An 18,515-nucleotide genomic window follows, 5' to 3' on the forward strand; every position below is an offset into this window, starting at 1 on the left:
TAAAGGAGGCTATCACTGGTAATTTGTACGGGGCAGATCCAAACTTGGATAAATGCAAAGGTGCGCATATATTCTAAGGTGAAGAAAGGGTTACTCTTCAGGGAAAATTATAATAATGAGAATTCATCCTGAAAGCTGCATACTTGAACTGAGCGTTTTGGTTGACTCTGATGATTGATGACCTCCACTGAGCTATTATCGCTAGATGGGTTGACTCAGAGTGACAAGTAGCCTGGGGACATGGACACAGCGGAGGTCCACAGGGAAAGATGTGCATAAAGTGCAGGACATTATATGACAACTGACTAATCACACAGTTGTATCCCTGTGACGCAGGGCTGGACCCTGTGGAACAGTTTGCAAAATGACCTGTCCGCTCTGATGTATAGATTTTCCAGCTGGGAATTGGATTTGCTGACTGTTATTGACAATTTGTATCATCATCATCATCATCATCTGTGATCAGATCACATTGATACAGTGACATACAGTTATTGCTTATAGCATTGTGAGAAACGTTAGTGATGTATCCATGGATGAGTCCCACTGGGATAGAATTGATCTTCAGTTCAGTGAGATGATGTGTGCACATACTAACTACAGTATTTCATCACAGAGAAAAAACTTTTTTGTGCATCTTAAACTGCCGAGGCCAGTTTTGCATGTCGAAAAGACCATATCTCTGTGATTACACGGTCTACATGAATAATTGTGGTATCTATATAAAGGTAACACTTGTGAGGTTTCAGCAAAGGTGTAAAATCACTATGTATGTTACTGGGTCAGAGTAAATGAAGAAGGAACACAACATAAATGAGAGATTCCATGTTTGCCCCCAAAATACATTATTATTAATATCCCCTATGGAATAATGCATGAAACTAGAAAAAAAAAATTAACAATCCAAAGCACAGCACCTGGACATTAACCGTACCAAATTTCAAGCTGATAAAAAGAAGCAGCCCAAAGTTAAAGGCTTTAGTAGGGACATGATGAGGTGGAATCTCCAAATTGGCACAATTTGGCGACATGTGCACCATTTGAGGTTTCTCACTGCAAAACTTTAGGTTCCACCAGAGCCAATAGAATCAACAGATAATCTCCAAATCCCTGTCTATGGGAGGACAGTGTTTACTGTAAACACCCGTCATGTTGTAACACTTGACATGGCTCTGCAATTTACAATATGCCATATCTAAATATGTACAGTAAATAATGCACTGAATATCAACTAAACAAACAGGTTCTTATTCCTCAGTATCTTTTTGACTATGATTCAAATGTATTTCCTTTGTTTTTGTAAAACAAAAATCTGAAAAAGGTTTTATCCACAAAAAGCCCCGAGCTAAGTATTTGGAGAGTCTTTGTGTCCCTCTGTCAGACTCCCACTACCATGTACCATTCTTAAATCCTGTAAGATTTATATGTGGGGAAAAAGACCCCTGACCACCCAGCACTGATCCCGTGAAAGCAAATGAAAATGCCTGGAACTAAGAGCTGGCGTGTGACATGGGTTTAATGCCTAGAATGGCACAGAAGTGAAGCAAAAAATATTCATAATTATTACAATTACTAATTGTAATTGGCAGAATTGTATATAGTCAATAAATATAAAAATACAGTGCTAGTGGCAATACACACTGAATTAATGGAAAATCATTAAATGACATTCAAAGGACAAAGTAAAAACAACAAACGGCATAATAACAGAATTATTTGTCAGATTGCACAACCAGTGCTCGTGACTCTCGTTGCCCGGGGGTAAAAACTGTCTTTTCAGTGGCGTGATGTGTGTTTCATTGCTGTGGTTTTATTACTGCATTTATTATTGTTGCTGGTTGTGGTTGCAGGCAGAGTGTTGAAAAGATGTGACACATATATTGTAGCCTGCATGAGTTTACAGGAATCTGTGATTTTTAAGGCCTATTTGTTATGCACATTTTTATTTCCATCAAAGGAAATATACTCATTTAAATGCCATCAAACTGTTACAAAATGAAAAGTTTGCACAATTTTGGCACATGAACTCTCAACCACAACGCACACGAGACAAAGTGTTATCTCCCATTTTCTTGCTACTTTTGTCTGAATAGGAAATAGCTCCTGTGATGTTGTTGTCATTTCCTTACTGTTGCGTGTCCAAAGCCTGCAGTCTTCCCACGTAACTTCAGTGCTAACCCCTTCCCCATTTTTTGTTGTTGTCAAAATTACAAATGCAGTGTCTGACATCCCATCCGACAGAACGTTTCCATCATCTTGAAACTGTGAGATCACAAAGGCGTGTGCTGCCCAACTGCCAGTGTTGGCTCACGTTTGTCTTCTTTCATTCCTTCATCTGAATGAAGCTTCATCTGTTCTGGCTCTCCTCCATCCTTTCAAATTTGACAGCAGCCTGACTGACACTTGTCATGGGCTGTTGAGATATGACAGGCCGACACACACACACACACACACACACACACACACACACACAAAAACACACACACACACACACACACACAAACATGGCTGCTTGATTGTTTGATTTAGCTGCGACGCCCAAAATTTGTCAATAATTACATACCTCTGTTTTGTGTCTGTATATTATTGTGTGCTGTTAGGTTCTTATCTTTCACGTGTGTTTGCGTTCAACAAACACACCGGGTGTGTGTGCACATGGTGATATGATAGTATGGGAGCGTGCATGTAAAGGGTACAGACGGGATACTGCACGTGTGCAAAGATGCCGTGATTAATAGTGCAGCAGCCGTGGTTGTAAAGCTGCTGGTTTGAGTTGACAGGAAAAGTCGCCGGCAGCCATCAAACATGATGCATGTTGGTGTGATGCGCAGGGGCGATAACCCCCAACAGGGAGGTGGACAAGAGCACTGACACTAATTTATCCATTTGACTGAACTCCCTGTATCACAAAAGCTTGCGGGGTGTGTGGCGGTATTGTCTCCCACAAATTACCATACACTGCTTTTTTCTGCAGGGGAAAGAGTACGTGCAGAATGATATTAGATAGTGAGAACTTGTTTTTTTAAGGTACTGTCAAAGAGCTGCATCTCACGGCGAACAGAGAGGTAAACAACACAGAGCGTATTATGACTACAAAGTAGTGTATTGCACTGAAGGGATGTAAACGAGGTAGAGAATATCCTCTCGGCATTGAGGAAAAGAACGAAATTCAAACAACAACAACAACAAAAAAGCAAATGGTGTAAATGACCATCGTTGAATGATCGTTTTTTTGATACAATGCCAGGAAACATGCCTGGTGTTTTGTTGGAAAGATGACGCTGCAGGTTGTTCAGTATGGCGCCAGACAGCTAAGTGCTGAAAGTGAGCTGTTTTTTGATGTGTGAGATTAAAGGGATTTAGCAGTTGAATATCTTCTTGTTTGGACGCTCCTGAGGGTTGTCTGAAAAGGACGGGAAGCTAAAAGCTCCTCTCTTTCCCCTCCTGCCTGTCAGTCTCATGAACTCGAGGCCTCAATTAAAACAATTTCTCAAAGATTATCATCGCTTAATTCAAATTTTGGGCGACTTCCAATACGATTAAAGCTTGTTGTGGGGTGAACGCTCACGCCTTGATGCATGTTTGGGGAAGAGATTATCTTTGCAGGACCCATCCGATTCATTTTTAAGAATCAGTGGGACTTTATGTTTCTATATTCCATTTCTGGTAGCTTACCTGTGTCTTAAAACATGTTTTATTATATATTTCCTGGCAACATTCTGTACATGTTATTTTTACATTAGGTTTAGAATATAAAAACTATGCTGTAAGAAACCATTTTAAAATGAACAACATTACCTTATACAAGGTGTCAATAAATCTGTTCGTGGAAATTAAACCTGATGCATGTTTGGAATTTGGGCTGTATTGCAGCAGGGATGGTGATGATTCTCATATGCCTCCACTAGGCTGAAGGTTAGAAGGCCTCCAAAGGCCAGACCGACAGACTGGTGCCGTGCCTAATCTATGAACAAAGGAATTAAGTAGAACACATTGGTATTCCTGTGAACCTCCTTCAAAATGCATTAAAAACTAGTTTATAATCTCTCTGTCATCATTATCTTTCCTCTGATCGGAAAAGGCAAACAGAGCTCAGCAAATCTCGGAACAATTCATAATTCATGGCCGAACCAGCTTTCCTCTTTTATTCCGTAACACGGGAGTTCGCAGAATTTCCACCAAGCCCACCACAGAATCCAGTTTGCATACTGGTCTGTTGAGTACAGCATTAAAGTTCCACGAGTTCTCTGAATACAATACTTTGGACCTCAGGTAAAGGGATTGATTTTGCACAGTGTTCCGCGCCCTTCCTCTTCATCTTCAAATTGATTCATTACTGATTGATGAGCGCTCTCTCTATTAGCATGGATCATATGGAGTGGTATGGTCAGTTCTCACGGCCTCTTTTTGGGAAACTAAGACATCTTTAAGTTGAAAAATGCACTTATGCACAGTCAGACTTTGAATGTGATGTTCGTGTATTTGCCCAGTGCAGCCAGTGGTTGTAGGATGAGCAGTGCTCGGCTTTTTTCCAATTAAGGCAACACCAGATGTCTAATCGTGGGCGTCAGAGAGATAGTGTGGGTTTGTGCTTGCAGTTACTGTGGGTACAGAGCTGCAGAGGCCCACTGTGTGCGTCTTTTCTGTCTATGTAAAAGCCAATTTGAGTTTTCACACTATGACAGTGGGGGTCGTTTTTAGAAAAAGGGAGGACATGTTGGTCAGTACTCATGTCTTGAGTAAGCTTGGTCCACGTCTAAGTGTGATTGTCTTTAGTTTTCCTAATTTATGCTGTAAAACTTTTGAGTTTTATGACAGGTTAAGTAAATGTCAAAGTCAGCATGAATTCTGACTTATATGATTTCTGCTGGTATACTGCCTAAGAACAAGGCTGACCTCTGGATTGTGATCTCTGACCTGTGCCACTTCTTGCTCGAGGCTTTGACTTATGAAAACTAAATTAGCCATCTACTCTTTAAGGCGAAAGAGGAACCTGCAAGCTAAGCATCAGACGGACAGAAATGCTCTGCCTTTTTTTGCTATGGCCTTATTAACTTTTTGCATATGGCCTGGGGCAATAGTTTTATATAAACACATTTCCATCTCCTGGTTCGCTTTATAAATAGGCTACTTAACGCACACCAAGACTTGCTGTTCACGTGGATCAGAATGATGTAAATTATATTTGCCCTCTGAAAAGGTGACTCGCGGTTCTTTTAAGTGCCTTCTAATTTAATGTATACCTGCTGCCAATGGAAATGATTGACTGTTTACAGTGTCTTCTGTTGTTTGAAGCTATTTTTGCAGGCCATCAATAAAACCATACTTGTGAATCCCAGCTGAACCACGCTGAACGAACCCAGGACCTAATTTTCGAGAAAGCATGTAACCAAAATCATTAAATCACTTTGAGTCACTTTGTTAATGTAAAGCTGAAAGCAGTAATTCCCCATATTGGTTTTGAGCAGTGACTCTTCACAACACCGTAGGTCATATTGTTGGTCACAATTTTAAATAAACAATTTGCAGGATGCAGCTTTATGAATGACATACTGTACATTAAATTAGGTGTTTAAATTGAGCTTTTTTACATTCTTCATGACCACAGTGAATTAAAATCTGGCCTCAATTATATTAACCATCGCTAAAGACAGGGACAACTTAACAGAAATACCTTTAGTTGGATTTACACCTAAAATGTCTTGATTACTTTCACCCAGGCATGAAAAAATACCATTTTACACAAGAGAACATTGTCTACCCTGTTTAGCTCAAGCCTTTTTGAGAAACTTAAAATCAGGGATCCGTCAGGAAAAAAAAATTGCGGATATTTTACAATATTCAGGGATTCTCTTTTGTTAAGACCAAAAGGAACTTGGGGTGTATTAGTGGGGATGGAAGAAGTGTTTTGTGTGTGTGGCCTCTCTAATAGTTTTGGCCAGCCAATTAATTTGTTTATGAGTGTGCTCGACAGGCTATTTGACCTCAGTGACAGAGAAACTTAGGGTTTATTTAGTGACTGATGATCTCCATATTAGAGCTGGTTGGCATTTTTAAAAAGGAGAGCGACAGGGAGGGGAGCAGATGGACAGATGCATAGATGGATGCATAAATATTGGAGTTAATGTTGCCTTGCTTAGTCTCCTGTTGGTGACAACGGACCCCCAAAAATCTGTAAAGTTGACTTTGCAAAAAGCAAACATTTATACTAGTTAATATCTTACTGTATGTTAATAATGGACTTTCCCATTCAGCAGCAGCAACAAGCAGCTGTTTCCAGTGGAAAAGCTGTGATATACTGATTGTGAGCTACCCTCAGAGCACCAATACTATACTGAGCAAATTGGAGAATTTATTGAGGCGTTCAGTGTAGCGGCTCATGAGACGGATACTCCTGTGAATATTGGTCTTCTATTCATCAGATGGCCAGAAACACTGCAACGGCTTGCTAATGGCGATAATAGATGATAACGCAATGTAATATAACTACTCTAAGCACACCGTTGAGAGATCTTGTTTTCCATGTTGATACTTGAGCAAAAAGAGGTGAATTGAGTAAAAAGGGTCCTTACAAGGGTGCAGGCTTTCTGTCTGAAGTGAAGTGCAGCAACAAATAAGTTATGGCAGATTAGGTAAATAAGTAAAAATGGATATGCTCCATGAACCTTTTTTTATTTTTAATGATTGATCTCTGCATACATTGATACTTAATGGAAGATTGTCTAGTATTTGCAAATCCTTTTTGAATTGTATTTAGTTCCAGTGTCTTTCGGGAGAGTATTAACTGTGAATAAATTAAAATGCACATTAAAATAAATATTTTTTTTCTTTTTTACCCAAAAGTGTGCAGAAGAATGAAAAAATGCATTGTGACTGCATACAACACAACCAAATACAGAAATGCACATCATTTTAGTTTGGAAGGCGACCTGAAAGTATGAAAGTCACTGGGACAAAAGAGGTTTTGAAAAGAGAGGGGCAGGTCTACACATTACTTTAAAACGTAACTTCAATTGGTAACATTAAGATAACTTACGTTTGTTCGACATAAAGTTATCAATGGTCTTTACGTGTCAACTGTAAGTTGAACAAACTTAATTCACTTGTGTCCTATCAATTGAAATAACTTGTGTATGACACTGCCCACTCCGGGTTATGCTACAGCCGTAGTGTTAGTGCAGGGATTCCCCTGCGTGGTATGGAAGCAGGTAGGAAACAGACTGCAGCTGCTACTCCCACGGCAGTCAGCCACGTTTCGGCTTCAACATCATTTGCCTGTAAGTGTTTTGTGTTCTCAAATATTTGTGTGGATGTGTTCGCAACGAGAAAAGGGGAAGGAGCGGGGACATGGTTCAACTCAAGAGAGCTCACTCTTATAGGTGTTCATGTTTATTGCTGTTTTTTAATTGATAGGAAAATGAAGGCGGTCCATGTTTTAGCGTGCAGCTTACAGGTGGCACTGACATTATTTATTGAGCAATTCAGCAACAAATGCGTGGTGGACGACCAACTGGCATAGAGCAAGTTGTTGTGCCTCCTTTGATGTTCCCCTGCAGCACATTTTAATATACTGGTTACATTTTGTATTGATGCGTGCAGGTACTTATAGGCGCAAAACTTTGCCAACACACATCGCAGCTCTCTCGGTGTTCATACTATTTCACACTACCAGTATTAAAGGCGAGGGATGGTTTCATTTTGTGGCCTCTGTGGTTGAAGGCAATATTAGTGCTGATATACACCTCTGTGAGAAGAACACTGCAGATATGAAGTTTACTCTTTCTAGAGACTTTCTAGAGAAGTCCAGCTTTGCTTTTGCGCGCATGCAGGTCGTTTACAAATGATCCTGCGGCCAAACACACGAGAGTAACACGACGTGAAAATTGGAGCACATCATGTACTCGGTGCGCTGGCCGTTTGCAATAGTGAAAAAAAATGCAACTGCACAAGAAATAGCAGCGAGGAACTGTCTTTTTAAACAAAGTGTTTTCTGAATCCGCCACAGTGGACACAAGGTTAATATCAAAGAAACCCAAACCCTGCACAGCGATACGTCAGACGGAAATAACTTTTTCTGAATGGCACGAGGGCCATTGTCGGCCTAGGGACGGCATATAATTGACAGGGTTTTCATGGGGGCGTGATTGATTGCCTGATTAGGGACCCTGGCAGTAGCACACCTCGCAGATGGCAAATTAAACAGTAGACAGATGCCCCCCCCCCCCCCCCCACACACACACCTCTTTACCCACTGCACACTCAATACACCCCCCTAAGCTCTCCATGTCCTACCATGTGTTGCCCTCTCCTCTGCTTTCTCGACCTACTCTTTTTGTCCTGTCCATCTTCATTGAGTTCTAGTCAACTCAGATATCCTGCTAGTATATATCAATTGTATAATCTAATCTATCTTGAGTGTTGATCAGAGATATTGATTATATGTTTTTTTTTCTTCCTTTAAGAATGACTGACAACCGCAACTTTAAATCATACTTTTCTTTTCATTTCACATTCAAAGTTTTTGTTGGTGTTCAGTCCAGAATGTGAACCAAGTATTGTACTTGTACTTCCAATATTCATTGTGAACAGAATGTTCTGGAAATCACTTGCATGAAACAGGAGCAGCGGTACAATATCTTAACGGTGCTGTGTGTGTATGTGTGAAAGCTTGCGTTAACGTTCGCTCTTGTGGGGTGTGTGTGTGTGTGTGTGTGTGTGTGTGTCTGTCTGCTCAGCACAGAGGGAGCTTGTAAGCACGGCCAGTGCATCATTAATACTGTCTCCTGCAGATGTACCATCATTCTTCACAAATCGCCATGGGCCTGCAATCAGGAACATTACGGTCCCCACTCTACATCAGAGCTACACATGTACCATGAAAGAGAACACAAGTTTTCTCTCTTCGCAATGACGGAGGCATCTGGGGGTGGTGGTGGTGGTGGTGGTGGGTGAAGGGTTTGAAAGGCTCTGGGGGTCTCGGTGAGGGCTAAGTACTTGTAGAGAGAAAGCTTTCTAATGCGCAGCTGATCAAGCTTCGATGCGTTCCCTCGCCTTGTAATTCCTTACGCCCCCCCCCCCCCCACTCAGCCCAGCAATGCCCCGCCTGCTCGTCCAATTACCCCCATGCATGTCTTTGTTTTATCTCGCATCACTGAGTGTGTGTTTAAATTTTAATTTTTTTTACCCCAGTAAGGGCCAGTGCTCTAGCCAGCAAATGTTGCCCTCCCTTATAGGAGGAGAGGATGTGGGCGACAGAGAAACCGTATCGACGATAATATTGCACGAATGTTTTTTTACCTGTGTGCGTAACTTTCGCCGCCTCGTCACTGAAGTGTCCTGTCGCTCCAGTGGTTTGGAAAGTGTCTGTTACATTCAGTCCACAGAGCAATCATGGGATGCAGATGGAGCCGGAGCTTGTCATGTCTGAGGCCTCCTGCTATTGCCCTTTGCAAATGCCACAGACAGTGACGGGTAGCAGAGAACCGCAGAGCCATCTCCATCTCCATCTGCATGCCTGACCAACCCAGGCGCAAGTGTGTCAAGCGTTGAACTTACGGTGAAATGAGCTCTGTAATCCAATGATATCTTGTCAGCTCAAATCTGCTGCTCAGGACGTGAAGTGCAAGTCTTTTTTCTTTCGTTTTTTTTTTTCTTTTGCCGGAATTCCAGGGAGCCACTGAAGGAAATATTGGGGGAGCTGCTGCAATTCACAGAGGGGACTATACATGTGGATGAAGGGATTTCAGTGTAGGGCACCGTTGCATTTACAGATGAATACTCTGACACAAGCCTACACGTGCAAACCACAGAAGGAAAATAAGAGAGTTTGGCAGGAAACAAAGCACACAGCTTCCCTGTATGTCAGTTCAGTGTGGTTTTGGACGCACACACATTCACGAGCACAAACACAGCCACACGCATACTGAGGCTTTCCCTCCTCAATCTGTTTTCTCCTCTTTTTGTTTGTCCCTTAACACACGTGCACACACAAACTCACATACATACCATTTTTATGGTTCAGAAGGTGCAATAGTCCATCTGCTGCCACAGGTGTGTGTGTGTGTGTGTGTGTCTGTCTCCTCTTCTTTCTCCTATTCCTTCCTCACCTTATTTCCATAAGGATGCTCTTTCTCTTCTTTCTTCCTTCCCTCCTTCCTCTCTCTGTCTCTCCGTCTTTCTTTCTCTCTCCTGTTCATACTGTGTTGCCAGAATCAATCAGTAGGTTCATCCTAATGCTGGTTGAGAGCTGTTGGCACTCTTTGGTCTGAGTACACACACACACACACACACACACACACACACACACACACACACACACACACACACTTGCTCACATAAACATGAGAACAGTGATGCAGATTGTATACATAATGCCAAAAGCCAGCCTGTAAGTGGGCCATTTGGGATCCAATTCGTTGGTTGTGTGTGTGTGTGTGTGTGTGTGTGTGTGTGCGCGCTTGTGTGTGTGTGCTTGTGTGTGTGTGTGTGTGTGTGTGTGTGTGTGTGTGCGTGTGTGTGTGTGAACCTTTAGTCTTGTGCTATTGTTGAGTTTTGTATTTAGGTTTTTTTTCCAGTCATTACTTTGCTATCTCTCTCTTTCTCACTCACTCTCGCTCAGTCTCTCTCTCTCACATACACATATACACAAGTGCACGCACGCACACACACACACACACACACACACACACACACACACACACACACAAGCACGCACACACACACACACACACAAGTTTGACTGGCCAAGTGCCAGGTGTTCATGCCAACAGTCAACAATGTAATTGCAGGGTGTGTATGTGTTTTGACATCATTATGAGCTGATATGACTGGAATTACCAGTGCAGCACAAACACACACACACACACACACACACACACACACACACACACACACATTAACAAACAGGAGAGCATAATGCAGACCGCTATTGAGACAGCAGAATTCAGATCAATGCTTTGGTTTGTGTGTCTCACAAAGACCTTGAAGTGCAGTAGAAGAGGACCAAGTTGCTCTTCATGAAATATGATAATACTGCTTTGTGCAGATGCACAAGGTAAATTGAAATGGCATTGATTTTCACTGAAAATAAACCAGACCACAACCTTTGACTTTCAATTAATAGCTCAATAATGTTAAGAGAAACAATACATTCATTATTTCTTCCTTTGTTCAAAAACATCCAATTCATTGTGTACAAAAAATTATATAAAAGTAAAAAAGTAGTACACAGTAAAGTAAAGTGACTTTCCAGGACAAATGAAGTGAACATGCTCTGTACGCTTTTCTTCTCAAATATCTCGGAGTAACTACGAGGAATAAATAACTGCTATCAGCATTTTGTGAAATATTGAAATTATAGATGAATATTTTAGTTCAGCTGAAATAGAATCTGTGAGATGATTTAAACTGAAGGACATCTACATCAGGCAACTGCAAAAACAGTGCTTGACCTGTAATGAAACATTTCTCCACCAGATGAGATGCGTTTGTGATGTAGAATGAGGAAGAGACTTCCTTGAAGTTCCCATATCCTGCCACCTACCGAGTTTGCCAGGATTTAATACTGTGCTGTGAGCATGTAAAGATGCAGGTGGAAGACCAGCCAACAACTGTTGGTTATTTTTGATTCTCGCCTGGCGGAATCTTCATGCAGCTTCTCTGTCTTCCCCTGCTCTTTCTCTTCCTCACTTTCATCCGGTGGCTCCATGGAATTGATTTCTGCCCGCCTGTCTGCTACCTTTGTGAGCAACACAACATCTGGGGAGAGGGAAAAGGAGAGCGATGGAAGGCCCTACTTTTCCTTCAAGGAGGGTTTCACACTCCTCTCGCGAAGGAGGCTTTTTCGTGCTCACCCCTCTCAGTTTTTTGGAGGAGAACAGAGAGAATATGTGGGCACAAATGCATCAGGTTCGGTCTGGCTGGTTTAGCTGGAGGATGCTGAGGAGACGGGTAGCCTTCAACCCACAGAATCAATTCACCAGCAGAAAACTTCTTCACTGCACTAAATGATAATACACCTTGAGAGGCTTGGCTCCTGACACAGGAGAAATATAGCTGCGTGAAGGAACTGTCATGGGAGATATTTATATATATTTTTTGTCAGCCAGCCCAAAGTTGGCTCTATCATCTTGTGTAGGCACTGTACCTGGTTTTTCCTCACAGCCTTGTAAAGACAAAATAGTTCTGCTGTTTCTCATGTAGTGTTTTGTCTTTTTTCTAGCTCGGATTGACATTATCCTCAATGTCTAACTGTTTTGTAAGGTCCGTCTATCTTTCCTAATGATGTGAGGTCATTCGAGTGTCTCATACTTTATATGCCACGTGCCTATCTAGCACCGATTCCTACTGAGCTTTGCCTTTACCGTCGAAAAGCCAGACTAATGTGCCTCGCTGGTCAAGTTAAAACCTTCCTACCTGAACCCTCCTGTTACCATACGGATCATACAAGGCCAGAATGTTCCCACCGTGAGAGAGGCGTGAGAACTTGGGAACTAGCAGACCTTTTAAAAAAGAAAAAGTTTGAGTAATCATTAAGAAAAAAAAAAACTCGAGACAAACAAGTGAACAGGGCCACACAAATGTTTCAGTCTTTTTGATATTTCCAAGAATCTGGACCGAATCAGTAGGAGCTTAAGGGGGAAGGAAAGTGAAAATATGAACCTCTGAGTCTAACATTTATTTAATCATGTTATGGGAGAGCTGTCAAGTAACAGTGGGATTGTGTGTGTGTGTGTGTGTGTGTGTGTGTGTGTGTGTGTGTGTGTGTGTGTGTGTGTGTGTGTGTGTGTGTGTGTGTGTGTGTGTGTGTACGTGCGTGCGTGCGTGCATGGACTTGTGTATATGTGTGTGTGAGAGAGAGAGACTGAGCGAGAGTGAGTGAGAAAGAGAGAGATAGCAAAGTAATGACTGGGAAAAAAACCTAAATACAAAACAGTGAGAAGAAAGGAAACAAAACGGTGAACCTGTGAGAAGGAGAACCCTAGATGATGTTTCCTCTGCTGGAACGTTTGAGCTAATAATGTTGTGTAGGTTTTAGTGCTATTGTTCGTTCTTGCAAGTTTTGTTTGTTCACAGTTTAAGAGCAGATACTTCATTCATTCCAGTGTTATCCTTCCTTTACGTTACACTTTATGACCAAAAGTCCATACATAAACATATAGTTTGTCCCAGCTTGGTGTGGAAGGACTTGACTGGCCTGCACAGAGGCCTGACTTCTACCCAATCAAACATCAATGGGATGATTATGACCGGGTGAGAGCCAGACCTTTTCACCTCACACCGGTGGGGCATCCGGGTTCCAAAATCTTGTGAAGAACCATGGCAGAGGAAAAGTATCTGTTACAGAAGTATTACTGCCAATGGCATTGGAAAGAGACTAAATGTATGTGTAATGTGTAACTTTTGTATCGCTGTACTCCGTTTGGTTTGTCAATCCCTGCTTCAGCTTCTTTAACAGTTGCACGGAGCCACCTCCTGCACATCACATGAACCTTCACCACCACCACCACCATTATTTGCTTGGGTGAAATGTTGAACTTTCTCCGTTGCTGTTCTCTCTCCATTGTTTCCTCCTCCTTGTTTGAGGGAGTTGGGCTGGTTTGCTTCAGAATCATACATTGCCACATCCACCTTTGCCTCTGGGGGCAGTGAAGAAGTGGAGGACACACTGGAAAAATATGCCCCATAGTCAATAAAGCCGAAATTACAAGCGGAACATATTCAGGCAGAAATCTCGACATAATGTAACTTGGATAATTACACATTTGTACAGAAAACTAAGAAGCACTGCTATAAAACAAGGTTGAATTTTTCTTTTCAACCTTATTGAAATATTTGACTTGAAATTGCAATTTCTTAATATTACATAACTGTTATGTTATGATAAATTAATAAAGGTAAGAGTAACTACTCGGTGGGCTGTATCACTTCAGAGTGCACAAAAGTTAATGTTTAAATGAGCAGTAATACATTAACATTCACCGTTTTGTGCCACTTAGAGCAAAATTTGCATGTGGATTCAGGTTTTTATGAACTATTCATTACTTCATGATTCATCAATATATATCAGCTCGTTTGTTCTCTAGTAACTCATCATTATCCATTTAATTGTCCTGACATTGGAGTCATTAGAGAGAACCACTTATTAATGGCTCATAATTTTCCGAGACGTTTCTAAATCACTCTTTCATTCCTTCTCTATTAAATACGCAAAAATGCGTGTACCATATTGTTACTGACAAGTTAATCTTGGGCTAAAATTTTATCTGGAGTGTGTGTGTATGTGTGTGTGTGTGTGTTGTGTTTGTAGTCCTCGCTATTTTCCCTAAAGTGTGACTTTAAATACTTGTGGGAGGGAAACCTCTATTAAATGTCAACCAGAAAGAGCTGATGGTGCAGTCACATCTATAAGGGTCTCAGTGAGACGTTTTAACTGGTAAGGTTTTCAAACTGAAGCTAACAGCAGCAAATGTACTTTGTCTATTCGTTTTTTTTGCCGACACACACACACACACACACACACACACACACACACACACACACACTCAAACACTCACACACTCACTCAGTTACTTGCGATTGTTTGTTCTTTTAATTTCATTTCTGCTGTATTGCACATTATAACTTGGTGAGTAACAGAAGTGGAAGGAAGGGGGAGTAGATGTGGTGGAGGGTGAGAGGAATAATTAGATGGGGCCATCACAAAACCCTTTTTGCCTTTTACTTTGACATTTGCGAACGTTGCTAATGCTGAATCTCTCTCTCTCTCTCTCTCTCTCTCTCTCTCTCTCTCTCTATCTTCTACTTAACCAGTCTGTAACACTGAGACGTCAGAAAAATGGAAAACGTTGTTGAACTCAGGTTTTGTAATCGTTGTTGGAACTTTATCAAAGAGATGCTGAATTAACCAGGTGTGATGGAAAGTTACCAGGCCTTATTTACAGTATAAACATTTTAACAGTCATGGGTTTTATCAGCTATAGTTACAATATTAGAGGGGGGAAAAAAGATGTACTGTTTTAGTATGCACTCCATTATGTGCGTTCGACATTCTGAATTAGTTTCACTTATCAGTGCCATTGGTTTGACTTTGGGGCTGAACTTCCTGCTCCCTGCCTCACTGGTGGACAGAGCCTGTGATTCTTTCTCAAAGTCATTGTGCTGAATTTGGGAGGCGGCGGAGGGTCGAGGGGAGGCAGAGCAGGCCAATGATGGAGATGGCTGTGATTGCCTAGTTCTGTCGCCTTCTGCAATTGGCTCACTGCCAGCTTTGTGGTTTGACTTCCAATCGACTTCAGCTCCAGATGTTCCCAGCTATAAGCCCGGTGTGCTCGTGTGTGTGTGTGTGTGTGTGTGTAACTGTGTGTATGGAATTTGGCTATGAATGGGACCATACGCATGTTTGCAGGGGAATGCCGTATGTGTGAGTGTGTTTTCATCAAGCTGTTGACTCATTTCCACCCTGCATAAATGCCTTCTGAGTGGTCGGACACAATGTAGATCGTTTGAATATTACAAAGGCATTTTGTTGCACAGAATCAGGGAAGTCAGTCCCTTATAATGTGACCAATTTTACATTGGTATTCAAAGACTGTGCAAAGTGAAATTAATCATAGCAGAAACTGAGATACCATCAGTAGTACTTTCAGTAAACCAAAATGTAATGCAGCCAAAGCCAGCTCTCTCCTTTTTTTTCAAACCAAGATCAAAATCTCATCTTTTTACTCTCAATAGAACGGTTGCATTTTCCTTGTACATGTGTAGCTCACTGTGGCTGAATGCCACAAGTTCATAGATCATCTCTGGAGATTAGGTAAACGTGCTCTGGAAACATGAAAACGCCTCAAAGCGAAACAGGAATTGACAAAGCAGGCTGAGGGAAAGATGGGGCAATAAAAGGTTTAAATATAAAACAAATTAACACTTTTGGCATATTGACCAAATAGGTGATACGTTTCTTCTACGGTCCTCTTACTGTCTAAGCAATAGCAGAGCCGTAAAAGTGACAGTTTAAGAATATGTGTTCTTCTAACAATTATCAAACTGATCAAGGATAAATAACGTCAGCCAGTTGAAATCCAGCTGAGCTTATTATTGGTAAAATACAGAAGAATGATGACTCTAGCAATTATGGGCAAATTCCCTGCAAAAGGTTTAATTACCTTTGGCTTTCTGTGGGGAGCTTGATTCTTATTCAAGAATTTACTAATCCCTTTCTTTCTTCCTTTCTATCTCTCTTTCCAGCCTATTATGCTCCGTTAAACAATGTACTGTTGAAATACAGGACAGTTGCGCAAAAAGAAAAAAAAATCCCCATTGATTTGGTAGAGAAAGTATTTTGTGATGAGTGTACCCAAATTGGTACAACTGCGGTTTCCGGTTTGCTCAATTTAAGCGTCAGCTATAGGTATGAGCATGAATGTAGTCGTTTGTAGTTTTAGGGACTGTTTATGATTGTAATGACACAGTAGGTCATGTCAGATGGCCACAGAATCAAAACAGACTTTTCTCTCTCACTAAAAAATTGCAGATAGTGGCACAGATCGACACACAAATAATAATAATGTAATTGGATCAAAGTAATCAAACTGAAGAACTTCTGAACTTTGAGAATTGAAATGAAATTGAACCGGGAGATAAATGTCGATATCCAGGAACCGTGAAGCCTCCACCATTCAAGTCCACATGGAACATATTCTCAATGCAAAATATGCAGTAATTATCCCACCACATTCAATCTAGCCGTGTTCCATCTCTTTCCGACAAGCATTACAAAACCCTACCTCCAACTCAGCATCCGCCATGCGACGCTATAGTTTCCCCTCGAGGGAAAAGTTATTATCGTTGTTTCGCCCGCTGTGCTATAATCTTGGTGCTTCCTCGTGGAGAACAACAAGGTCAGAGCTCAGATGCCAATCAACAACCCTGCACATTTTCTACTTTCACATAATCGTCCATGCAATGTGGGCCAGCTCCATGTGCCAGGCACTGAACCCCCAAACGACATCCTTAATGAGCAGGCCCAGCAGTCGCGCACGGCAGGTTCCACTGTGCCTGTGCACATGTCGGTGAATGCGAGCCCCGATGAGGCTCTTTGTTCTGCACCAAGTTTAAAATTGCTAGATATGTGTTGTATTTACTGTGCAATGCCACTTACTTAATTGAGATGCAGTACGTCTATATGTGATAGTTATTTACAGGCTAAATCACTACTTGTCATGCCCAAGCAAAGCCAGATGCAGAACCATTCAAGGCTCACTTGAGGTGCACAGCACGAGCTCAGGCTCTTGTCAAAACCTCGCTGTCAGTAAATGCCCTGCTATTAAAGCACAGCACTGATGTAGAGTGAGTAGAGGGCTTCTCTCGAGGGGTGGGAGGGCCGATTGACTCGCTTCACGACTGACTTCATGGATGAGATGTTCCTTGTCCAGGGAAGTGGAAGAAAAAACAAACCGTCAGTCGAGGCTTTAAATGTTTGTGCATTGACTTGAGTTTAAAATTCAACAGGTGTTTACAGCGGTTTTTCGAGACTCATTATCTCAGAGTTTCACCCTGTTTTAGTTCTTCCTGACAAATGGCTCAGGGACCCAATTTTAGACCACAAGGTAGAGAAACTCAGGGACAAACTCCTGCCTGTTGATGAATATCATTTGCATAAAATATGTAAAAAATAAAAATAAAAAAAAAAGAATAATGAAAAGCACGAATGCAAATGCGATACATGCAACAGAAAACAGAAATGTTTGGGTTCTTTTTCATTAGCCAGGGAGGAACCCTTCATCAGTTCAGTGTGCAGTCGTTGATATACAATGCCAAGATATATTAACACTGAATACGTAAACTTACAGTATAATTTGAAATGTAGGTCTGTGTTTGATCCTGTGGTGTACATTACCTTACACTGGCAGGTAGCTTTGCTTTTATGTGCAGACTCTACAGACTGCTTGCTAACCAGCACCTTTTCATGCCAACCCTCAATGTGATTTTCCTTTTGTGTGTCTTTTTGTGAAAACGTGAGGTCAACGCACAATACACGTTGGCCTGGCCGAAAGAGGTGACCGCTATAATGCTGTGTATGCAAGGGATTACAGTGGAAATAATGAAATTAATATTTAATTTAATATTTGTTTGAGGTTAGAATCAGTGACATGTTTGTTAAAAAAAAATCTGTTTGTTTATGTTGTGCGTTTTATGTAAAAAATAAAATTTGAATTTGGGCCGAAGTATTATCATTTTGTATTCAGTATGAGCGTTGAACCACTGAGTGTGAGAGAGGCAGATAAATAGACAAATAGAGATGATGAGAGAGGGACAGACCACAGCGGGAACAGTTGGGGTTTGAATAGGCTGAAGTATTTGTCTTAAACAATTTTCACTCTACAGGTTTACACAAGCCACGCTTGCAGTAATGTGTTTTTGACTCCTATTGACTCGCGATTGCATTTCAATGAGCACACTGCAATCCCCCCCCCCCCCCCCCCCACACCCCCCCTCTCTCTTTATTGCATCTCATAAGC

At 41.5% G+C, this 18,515-nt stretch overlaps 1 protein-coding gene and 1 long non-coding RNA gene across 4 annotated transcripts in view; one reads left to right on the forward strand and one right to left on the reverse strand.

Moving 5' to 3' along the window:
* Positions 1-18,515, forward strand: part of LOC118282767 (receptor tyrosine-protein kinase erbB-4-like) — a 251,138-nt gene that overhangs the window by 69,665 nt on the left and 162,958 nt on the right. The gene's annotated exons all lie outside the window — the stretch shown is intronic.
* Positions 1-18,515, reverse strand: part of LOC124850994 — a 216,318-nt gene that overhangs the window by 61,621 nt on the left and 136,182 nt on the right. The window lies entirely within an intron of this gene.

This window comes from Scophthalmus maximus, chromosome 14 (assembly GCF_022379125.1).
Source record: "Scophthalmus maximus strain ysfricsl-2021 chromosome 14, ASM2237912v1, whole genome shotgun sequence".
Classification (NCBI taxonomy): domain Eukaryota; kingdom Metazoa; phylum Chordata; class Actinopteri; order Pleuronectiformes; family Scophthalmidae; genus Scophthalmus; species Scophthalmus maximus.